The 11,608-nt window shown below is 31.3% G+C and overlaps 1 long non-coding RNA gene across 1 annotated transcript; it reads right to left on the bottom strand.

Moving 5' to 3' along the window:
• Positions 1-7,675: 7,675 nt before the first annotated feature.
• On the bottom strand, positions 7,676-8,240 carry LOC131611291 (uncharacterized). Its single transcript, XR_009286831.1, has 2 exons — positions 8,134-8,240; positions 7,676-7,982 (listed from the first exon to the last, which is right to left on the bottom strand). It is a non-coding gene; the product is annotated as an uncharacterized LOC131611291 (long non-coding RNA).
• Positions 8,241-11,608: the final 3,368 nt, after the last annotated feature.

The following is an 11,608-nucleotide window of genomic DNA, read 5'->3' as shown; positions in this document are numbered from 1 at the left end:
TTTCATAGTCCATTGGACCAGCATACACCCAACCTTGAGGAAAAGGTTTCTATTGGGCCGGATAGTAGTGATATAAAGCCCACACGAATCAAATTTAAACCCAAATGGCTTCAAGGATTTATCACAAACTAGTTATTATATTTTAAAAGCTTTTTATGTTTTATTGTTGGGTTAGGCCCTTTTTCGTATCAGCCCATTAGGATTTTGAACTCTCTGTTGTATTTATTGGCAGCTGCCCCTTATTGAATGGTTAGACAAGAATTAACACAATTTTTATTTCCTTCTTTTCTTTATGCAATTAGTTTTGTTTTTATCCTTTATTTGAACCCTAGATCTAAGAATTAATAGTTGTTGAATCCTTTCTATCAATGTTTTATTTTAAATTTATTTTTTACTTGTAATTCATTTTTTATTATTTTATGAAAATCTAATTTATATATTTAAATCAGTTTATAAAAAGAAACTGGTTCTGAATTGGTTAAAACTAAACTTGAATTGGTTAAATTAAATGGTTCAGTTCATTAACCATTTAAATGGTTCCGTTTTTTTATGGTGCAATGAAATTCAAATCCAGCATACAATTCAGTCAATCATATTTTTGAACACCCCTACATCGGAGGAGTAGACATAATAGACATTTCGCGGAGTTTAAGAAGTATATAGAGGTGGGGGATTACCAACATTACCATTGTTATGAACCGTTGTTATGAACCATAATGAACAATGATGCGCAACAAAGCTCAAAAGAACTCTAATACCATCATGAACTTATGCAAACCGCAGAGAAAAGCTAGAGAAAACATGGTATTAAAGAATAAAATTAAACCAAATATGAAATGAATTGATTTCACTTAATGGAGAAATTATTTATAACAAAAGCGCTTTGTAATGGGGGGACTTTACCAGCGCTTTTCAAAAGTGTTTTGAAATGGGGGCCTTTTCCAGCGCTTTTCCAAAAGCGCTTTGAAATGGGGGGCCTTTACCAGCGCTTTTTCAAAAGCGCTTTCGCAAAGGGACTCTTTACCAGCGCTTTTTTAAGCGCTTTCCAATGTTCCCCTTGCAGCGCTTTTGCCTAAAAGCGCTTTCGTAGCTGTGTTGGCAAAACTCAAATTTGGCGTAGTGTATCGATACAAAAGATGGTAGTTAGAGTGATTTAAAACTATATCAATAGCCACAAAAGAAGGTACATCAGAGTGTCATACCCTAATTTTTGACCCCCCTGAGATGACATATCTTCAGGATTTTCATCAAGTCAAAACAAGTACCCAGAGCAGCCTGGCATTCAATCAAGGATGTTCAAAGACAAGAAAACTCAGGCAAAGGATCAATCAATAGAAGAATTATTCTCTAATACAATCATAAGACTCAAGAGCTTCATTTTTTCACCTATGATTGATTAGACACCCAGTCATCTGAGTACAGGTTTACTCAGGTCACCAGACTAGGGTTTTGAGCCTATCAAGGACTAAAATCAGGGATTACCTTTGGGAAACCCTAAAAAAGCCCAGGGGATCATTCAAAGACATCAATAATATTCAAATAGCTCATATTACAAGATCCACTGGACATCACACCTCAATTCAAAGTCTACAGCCATCATTGTCATCTAGTCGACAATTAGGGTTTTTGACCTAATTCACCAGGATAGTTGACTTTTAATCAGGGCATGAATCCAAAACTCAAGACATGATTCAAGAACCTCTACTACCTCAACATAATCCATTTACATCACTCATTTGAGGAGGAGATCTTGATTCTACACAAAAGTCCAAATTTTCACTTTACCTGGAAAAAGTCAACTGTATGGGATCACCTTTGACTTTTAAGATTTTTGGTCAAACCATGACTTTCAAAGATCAATATCATCAATATATGGATATTAAAGTCATTTTACCAAAGAAATTCAAAGAAATTCATCAAGGAGCGAAAAGTCGGGAATTAGGGTTTTTGAAGGCATGGTGAGAACTCAAAATTTCACCTACACAACTCAAAAAACTTCCAACATGAAAGTTGTAGATCTTGAAAAATAAAACAACATCTTAAAATGCAACTTTTTTCAAGAAATCAATCATTTAAGAGATTTGGAAATTTTGAAGTTTTAGGTCATAAACACTTAGAAAATTTTCTAAGTGTTTTTAGCCTAGTTTTCTTCCAACTTTGGCCTCATTTTTCACAAATTTTCCAAAGGATTCTGAAGAAACTCCAAACTAATGATTTGAAGTAGATGTTTAGGGCTTTCCAAATTGTGTTCAACCTTCTCCAAATTCATTTTGAGCTAAGAGTTATGCTTGTTCAAAGTTGGCCTCATGAAGAGAAATTATAGGTCATGTACAATTTGGAACTTTGCAATTTTGTGCATATGGCCTCACTAATGGATGCTACACGACCCATAACACATTTGCAAACATACCATGCATTCATTTTCACCATGGCATAAGGATTGAAGAAGATTCCCAAAAGCAAGAACAGGTGATTATGTAATCATTACTTTTGAGAATTTATGATAAGCAATGATTCACCAATTGGAATCTTCTCCTAAGCCAATAGAAACTTGCTACATATCAGAAATGTTCCCCAAGATCAGAAAGAATCAATGGATAGGGAGCTAAGCTCGTTTTGGCCATCATTGCATTTTGGATATTCCTTGAATTTCTTCATGGCCAAGAAACCAAAACTCCCTCATTAAGCAAGCTCACTCTCTCAATCAGTAATGAATGATTTGGCTATAAATAGAGAGCTCTTTCTCATTCAGAAACACACCAAAGCAACTATAATCCTTGCTTTCTCTTTCTCTTCTCATGCTTATGGTTTTTCAAAGTTCTTTGGCAAGAAGAATCGATTTCTTCAAACCAGAGCTTATCTTTGGAAAGTAAGCATTCTAACATCTCAAAGAGGTTCATTTGAGGTGATCCAAACACCTGGATCACTTCTGAACGTGGAGAATCATCATCTTCACTTCCCACTTGGAGCTGTTGCAGTTGGAGGTCTATGGAGTGATTCAGAAGGTTTCCATCAAAGCCAATTATCCAGACACATTCCTCAGGTCATAGTGAAGCTATCCAGATGGCTACAGCTCATGTGTAACTCAAGATTCAACACTCTCCATGTCCACTTGAAGCTCAAATCGGGGGAGGTCCATAGAGAAATTCAGGAGAATTGAAGTTATAATAGGCATTCAGTTAGCATCACTGAGTCCCAAGGAAGCTTTTGGAATCATTCATACAAGCCCAGGTGCTCTCTACCATCCTCACGACCTCCATTTTCAGAGGTAAGTTCTTGAACTCCATCTCTTTAATTCAAGTACTCTTTGTGATAAAGCTCGATTCTATCTTGTTCAGCATCATCAGAGGATTGAAAACCCTCTATCATCATTCATTTATCTTTCAGTATAGTCATTTAATTTGATTTTCAAATTTCAGGGTTCTTCACGTGTTTTAGTAAATTAGTTAGATGTAGTTAATATAAATTTATGTTAGTTACATATTCAGAATCGTGAGTGAATTTAGAACAAGTTTCATGGTTACATCGTTGCAAATGGTTGAGAGTTGAGAGAGTTCAGATTTTCAAAAATTCAAAGATAGAGGTTGAAGATGACAATGGTGGTGGCGCGTAAATTTCAAATTCAGGGTTGAGTTTATTTTATTTTGAATGATGTCTGTTTCATAAACGACTACATCGTTATAGCCCAGTGGTAAAGAGTGTTTGTGTGTTGCGCGTGCCCAAGGTCTGGGGTTCGAATCCCCCTCGCCCTAGACCTTTTGATTTTATTTCTTTTTTTGCTTCTATGCACTTGAGTAATATATGAATTGCAATGGAACCATTCATCTGTCACCAAGCGCGCGTTGGCTCAGTGGTGTTGTTTTGGGCTGGTAACATAAAGGGCGTGGGCTCAAACCTGGTTGGTGACAAAACCCTATTTTTTTTACCACTTTTTCCATTTGATTTCTTCACAACTTTAACCAATTATTTAACCTATCAAATTAAATTATTTTCACTTCATTTTTCACACACTTGTCATTTAATATATCTATTTTGTGAATAATCAAAAAAATCATAAAAATATTATTTATTTCATATATTTTTATTAGGTTTATAATAGTATGTTTTAAGTGTTTTCTTAAATACTTTAAATATATATATTCATTTTGTTTTTAACCTAATTATTTTGTGAATAATTTTATGATAAAATCCTAATTGTTTAGGTCTTAATTAGGCATAGATCTTTATCTTTACCTTAATTAAGTTGACTTTTGTCAATTTTCAAAACTGTTTTCAGTCCCCGATTAAACGGATGATTAAGGTTTTCAAACAACAAAACCTTGTATCATTTCAAATCATTTTCAAACTGCTTTTATAGCCAGTACTGTAAAGTACTGGGCCTCTATTAGAGTGTAAGTCCCAACCCCTTTATTTTATACATTCAATGAATTTGTTTCAAATGGTACTTCATTTTCGACTGTCTCACAAACAGTAAATAATCTTTGGGCCTCTAATAGAGTGTAAGTCTCATCCATTTTTTCCTTATTTGTTAATCTTCTTTTAACTGTTTTTACAACCAATACCATAAAGTATTGGGCCTCTAATAGAGTGTAAGACCCAACACCTTATTTCTTTTCATAGTTTGTTTTCAAAACTGTATTTACAAAATCTTCTTTCTGTTTTCAAAACATTCTTCTGGTATTTGAAGGGCATTATTCCCGGTGAAACTCTTCAGATACCTATGTGACCTTTGTCCATCTTCACTTCTTCTATTTTCAAAACCCTTAACTGTTTATAAATATTCAATTGTCATCAACAAAACAACAAAAAACAACAAAAAGTTTCAAGTTTTATGGACGTTTATTCAATTTAATCGTTTAATATTATATCGTAATATTTAATATATAATTTTTTCTATAATCGTAATTAATTTAAGTAAGTGAATATAACACCGGTATACTAATAACATAAACATCTTAATAGAACTAAACAACTAAATATTAAAATGGAAAAACCAACATATAATAACTCATATATTGAAATAAACAAAACATTGTGCTTCATACAATTCTCAATTTATTTATTCTTAAGTATCAATCTGATTATTTGTGCATCATAAAATTAAAGAGACAAAATCTTCTTTTCTTTCGCAGGGGGTGGACAAATAGCAGTACATGAGCAAGTGGCTATCGTATATGAAGGACTACAAATGCAATTATGAGGATAGAACCCATGTTGTCTTTTAAAATCTCTACGACAGAATGAAGGATCATTAACACATGGTGCCAACTGCGATATGAGCAATGATAAGACAATAAAATTCGTTTAACAATGTTTAATCAAGAACGTGGTTATATATAAACATTTGAGAATATGAGCAATGATAAGACACTAAGTTAAATATGAAAGATTAATAATATTAATAACAACTTGGGTGAGATATAGCATAGCTCTGATTAAAAAGAGCAAACAAAGCCACCAGCATTAGGACAATGATTCCTCTCTTCATCATAATTTTTTTCAACTCAATAATAAACAACAATTGTAAAACTATTTAGACAATGTCAATAACAAAAGGCTAGTAAGTATATATATATATATATATATATATATATATATATATATATATATATATATATATATATATATATATATATATATATATATATATATATATATATATATATATATATATATATATATATATATATATATATATATATATATATATATATATAGTGCGTATCATATGAGAATGTGAGAAATGAGTCTGAACCATTGGATTTTAAAATAAATGGTGGAGTTTAAGAGAAGGGACTACATGGTTGGGATACATGGCGACACATGAATAGTCGACCGTTAGGACAGTTTATTTTAGGATTTCTATTTAAGGAAATAAATGTCAGTAGTTTAGGGATCCGCATTTTTACATTACAAGAGATAAAACTCAATCTCTGCATACAAAATGAGAAACGAGTGTTACTTTCTAAAGATGTTCGTATGCATACTAAGTTAATTATTATGCAATCATTTTCAATTTTCCTTTTTTTCTTTCACTGCATTTAATGCTTTCTTTATTCGCGTTTGTTTCCGTAAAAGACTTAAATTCATTCTTTATTTACCCTTCAAGTTTATTGTATTTAATACAAGTCAAAGATATACAGAAAACAAGAATATAGTGACACGTTCTGGAATTCTCTAGTTGATTCCACAAAGTAACCTTTAAAAAGGAAACTAGTGTTTGTTTACCAATTTTCTGGATAAACACTGATGTCAGTACTTAGTTGGAGGTTGCAGGTATTCTTACCAAAGCTATTCCACGTCCATGTCATCAATTTCTTGTTAGCAAATTGATGCTCATTAACCAACAACATCAATTAGAGAGAGGGATATGAATAAAAATTAGTTTGTTCCTAGAATAAGGGTTTGTTCCTAAAATAAGGGAAACAAATTAGAAATTGATTTGTTCTCATTACATGTAACTATTTAGTGTAATTACCAGTATAGCCCTGTAAACTCTATTTATACAAAAAATCACAATGAGAAAGGCATGAAGTCAAGAATTACTGACACAATAATACCCAAAAGTACTAGATAGGAAGTCGTGCATGTTACCATTAATTCATCTCCTCTTTAGAATTTTTGCAAGGTTCTTACGCTAACTAAAAGTATGAGGATTTTATTTGGTGTTTCGAGTTCATAATTTAAACAAAGAAAATTGTTTTCTGAATGGGTGTTGGGGGTTGGTGATGGAATTATTGGGGAATTAATGATGTGGATATGATTCTTGATACCCTTGATGATTTATTAATTCAAAGTATTATTGATTCTCTTGCGGTTATTGTTGATTGCACATATCAATTGTAGACATATATAATGATTGCACATATCAATTGTAGACATATTGTTGATTGCATGCAATGTCGACGGCGATGCATTAGATGATGTACACACCCCATAATTTTTAACACAATTAGTGCAACAAGATTTCCTAATCAGAAGTTGAAATTGAAAGTGGGAGTATAAATCAGAAATTGAGATTACATTTTTTTTTTGTGTAAGCAAGGAATTGATTAACGGGAGAACTAAGGGTTCTCCAACCTTTTTACACGAAAGAACGGGTAAAACCCGACAAAAAAGAAATTGAGATTATATAATGAAACTAGGTTGATTATAATAATGGAAAAATACATACTTTGAGGAGAAGTTATTCCAGAAAACAATATCGGTGACAAAGTGTTTATCCCAAGATTGTCTCTTACACCATATGATAATTTTCAGCGTAGACAATTTTCATTAATGATTTCATTTGCAATGAAAATTAATAAAAGTCAAAGACAATTGCTTAAACATGTTAGAATATTTCTTCCAAGACCCGTGTTTTCGCATGGTCAACTATACGTTGCAATATCAAAAATTACATAAAAAAAAGATTTAAAGATACTAACCACTAATGAAGAAGACAAAAATATTCCCGTAACTTCAAATGTAATTTATAATTTATAATGTAAGTTTTATATACGTTTGTTCAATTTAATTGTTTAATATTATATGGTAATATACTAATATTTAATATTATAATATTTTTTTTATAATCACAATTAATTTAAATAAGTTAATACAACACCGATATACTAATAACATAAACATCTTAATAAAACTAAACAACTAAATATTTAAATGGAAGAACCCAACATATAATAACTCATATATTAAAGTAAACTAAACATGGTGCTTCATAAAGTTCTCAACATTTTTATTCTTAAATACCAATCTGATTATTTGTGCATCATAAAATTAAAGAGACAAAATCTTCTTTTCTTTCGCCGGGGGTGGACAAGGAGCAGTACATGAGCATCTGGGTATCCTATAGTAGTATGAAATTATACAAGTGCAATCTTGAGGATAGAACCCATGTTTACTTTTAAATTCTGTAAGACAGTATGAAGAACTATGAACACATGGTGACAATTCCGACCCAAAATAAGTACACAAATTGTCTCCTGTCAAATTATAGACGATAAAACCCATTTAACAAAGTTTACTCAAGAACGTAGTTAAATATAAACAATTGAAAATATGAGCATTGATAAGACACTAAGTTAAATAATAATAACAACAACTAAATCAACAACTTGGGTGAGATATATATACCATAGCTCTGGTTAAAAAGAGCGAACAAAGCCACCAGCATTAGGACAATGATACCTCTCTTCATCATGATTTTCTTCAAAAACAACAATTCTAAAACTCTTTAGACAGTGTAAATAACAAAAACTGATATATATATATATATATATATATATAACTTTTCTCTGGTATAATATTTTATTTATTTTCTTTTGGGTATATTCTTTTATTTATAATATAGAATTTGACTTTTGAAAAAAAATTCTATAATTACTAAAAATTAATATATAATAATAATAATAATAATAATAATATGATAATAAACAGTAATAAATGAAAGAGAGATAATAATGACTTTACCATATTATCTAGATGTTAATTAGTGTATTTAAATTTACATTAATATTAAGAAAGAAAATACTACCTCCGGTCCTATTTATAAGAAAATGTTTTTTTTTTTTTTTCAGATACATTGAATAAATAATGTATCTGGACAATATTTTGTCCACATACATTATTTATTTAATGTATCTAAAAAGAATTTTTTTTTTAATAAATGAGACCAGAGGGAGTAATAAAGTAAAAGTATTTATTAGAAGATACAAATGAAAGATTAAATATAAAATTGCCTTTGTAATCTATAGTGACAAGTATTCTGAAACAATTTTTTTTAAATGTAATAATTATTTTGGGACGGAAGTATTAGTGGTATAGTTTAAAAGTTAAAAATATTATTTGGATTCATCAATATTTAGAACAACACTATGTTGTCTTTCTTCTTAGAGCACAGTGGAAAATATACGATTGAGAGGTGGTTGGGGGTTCATCAAAGGAATCTGAGCACATACCATATCAAATTAATCATTTAGACCTGTCGAAAATCAAATGTAACATGTGATATCGTGATCTGAGCACAAACACATCAATGTGGACAAGCACAAACACGTGTAGGCAACTAAGTTTTAAGTTCTTTCCATAAAATCTTGAGAGTTATGAAAAACTCAGAAACATATCTTGATTTTTATTTCAATTAAAAAATTTCACATTGAAGTTCAGAAATTCTAATGTAATCCCCTTTGAGAGTATAGTTGTTTGAGTTATTTCCATACATCAATGGCATTCTCAAGGAACTCTCCGATACTTTGTGCAATGGAATCTTCAATAGAAACATAATCCAATAATGAACAAGCATGGTACATCGACTTTATGGTATAAAATTTAGATTGAATTCAATAGGAATTGCAATTGTTCTATAAAAAAATCAAATTTGTATTTATTACCAAAGCACAGTTCATTTATCGATACAAAACATGGTAGTTAGAGTGATTTAAAACTGTATTAACAGCCACGCAAGAAGGTACATCAGAGTACGGGTGTTCATGGTTCATGAACTGAACCGCACTGAACCACAATAATGGTTTAGTTCAGTTTTCAAAAACTATTTCAATAAAAATTCAGTCAATTGTTAAACCAATTTCAATTCAGCTCATAACCGGTTCAGAATCGATTTAATTTTATAAACTGATTTTATTATATCAAATTATTTTAGAATCAATTATATTTTATGAACCAATTTTAAAACTGATAAGAATCGACGGCTTACGAAACGTTGAATACTCACATTTGTTTGGTGAAAATCGCTACTCCGTATATACTAGTATCTTAGACCAAATGTAATTTCAACTGCTTATATATTAAGCTGTAATTTTTTGTTCGATTGAAATCATAACAAATTGTATGTGACAAGAAAATTCTAGTATTCCCTCCTTAAATGACCTTGCCACTGTAGCTTAAAATGTGGTATAGCGAAATTCAAAAAGTTAATGACAATAGTGATGGAATAAGGCACGACACAACAATGGGGGTTGGATTATGTCCCTTTTAAAATTTGTCTAAGTATTTAAAATGTTGCTTTTAATAAAAAGAAAAAGATTATTAGTAACTTTTAGAAGTTTTAAGTAAAGAGTGTTAATGTGTATGATGAAGTATAGTTGTGAATAATATGAATAAAAGACAATAAATAAAGAACACAAGAAAACTTATCCTGGTTCACCAACTTGGTTAGTCCAGTCCCCACACCCTGTGAGATTATACTTTATTTAATACTTCTTACAATAGCCTTTTTCTTCTATGTATTCTTAGCCTCACCAGGCTTACACTTCTGAATGGTATAACTTACAGATAGCTTACAAAATGATTGGTTTGTATATCTAGGATATACTTTGTGATGTTAGGTGGTTTACAATAAATTCCTAAATACTCTCCGTATGGCAGTGAGTATTTAAATATAGAATGTGTATGATAACTCTAATATATTTTGATCACTATATGGTAGTGAGAGCTAAAGATAATATGTGTAGAGAGTATGATTACTTTGCGTTTGAGAGCTTTGTTTCTCTTTGTATGTTTGTGTATATTTTCGTGTGAGAGAATGAAGCATTAGTCTTGTATTTATAGAGCAAAGAAAAGTATCAAGGAAGTGCCGAGAGTTTCTTGGAGAAGTGCTGGCTGCTTTGCCCTTTTTGAGACTTGGTCTTGGCTGACTTGGTCTTAGATCAGAGTACTTCTGACCTGCTGCAAATTCTGACTTTTGACTATTTCAACAAAGACTTATTCTTGGTAGAGTAAATCTGGAGGAGTAACTCTGGGACGAGTAACTCTGGGACTAGTAACTCTGGGACGAGTAACTCTGGGACGAGTAACTCTGGGACAGTACTTCTGGGACGAGTAACTCTGGGACAAATGAATCTGGAGAGTAACTCTGGGGCCATAATTCTGAAGAGTAACTCTGGAGTCATAATTCTGGAGAGTAACTCTGGGGCCATAATTCTGGAGAGTAACTCTAGGACTGTCATTCTGAAGAGTAACTCTAGGACCATAAATCTGAAGAGTGATTTATTGAACTTCTGAGAATGCATATGTTCTTAAATCTTTGTTCTTTGTCAACTTGATCTTGAATCATCATTTTAACTCTTTGTTTGATAGGGACCATAAATTATTTAGATGATTTATTGATGAAATCACTTTGGAGTTTCTTTAGATAAAATAGTTTGTAATATTCAAAACATTAACAGAATATGTTTCAACATTCTCCCCCTTTTTGAATGGTGACAAACTTTTTATTTTAGTTTCTTTGAGTAAGGACTTTGAAACTCCCCCTGAAAAGATGCATACTTTGAAAGGGCAAATGCTCCCCCTCAATATTAGTTCATATATAGTAAATGAATTTAAAAGCATTTGAAACACATATTGATTAGATAGCAGTTTTTGATTAATGTTTGAGGATCAATACATCAAATGATTTACATCAATATTTTGGTGCACAAACAAAAAGATCCTAGAGGACTACTGCTAATTTTAATTATACAGTCCTAGTGAATTATAGATAAGTAGAGTACAAAGAACTTAAATAAGACAAAGCTTTGGTCAAAGCTTGTTCTCCCCCTTTTGTCAACCATACAAAAAGAAAGGGGGCACCAAAAGAAAGAGGACGAGAAGA

The sequence above is a fragment of the Vicia villosa genome, linkage group LG6, assembly GCF_029867415.1.
Source record: "Vicia villosa cultivar HV-30 ecotype Madison, WI linkage group LG6, Vvil1.0, whole genome shotgun sequence".
NCBI lineage: Eukaryota > Viridiplantae > Streptophyta > Magnoliopsida > Fabales > Fabaceae > Vicia > Vicia villosa.
This window is presented reverse-complemented; position numbering and strand designations above follow the sequence as displayed.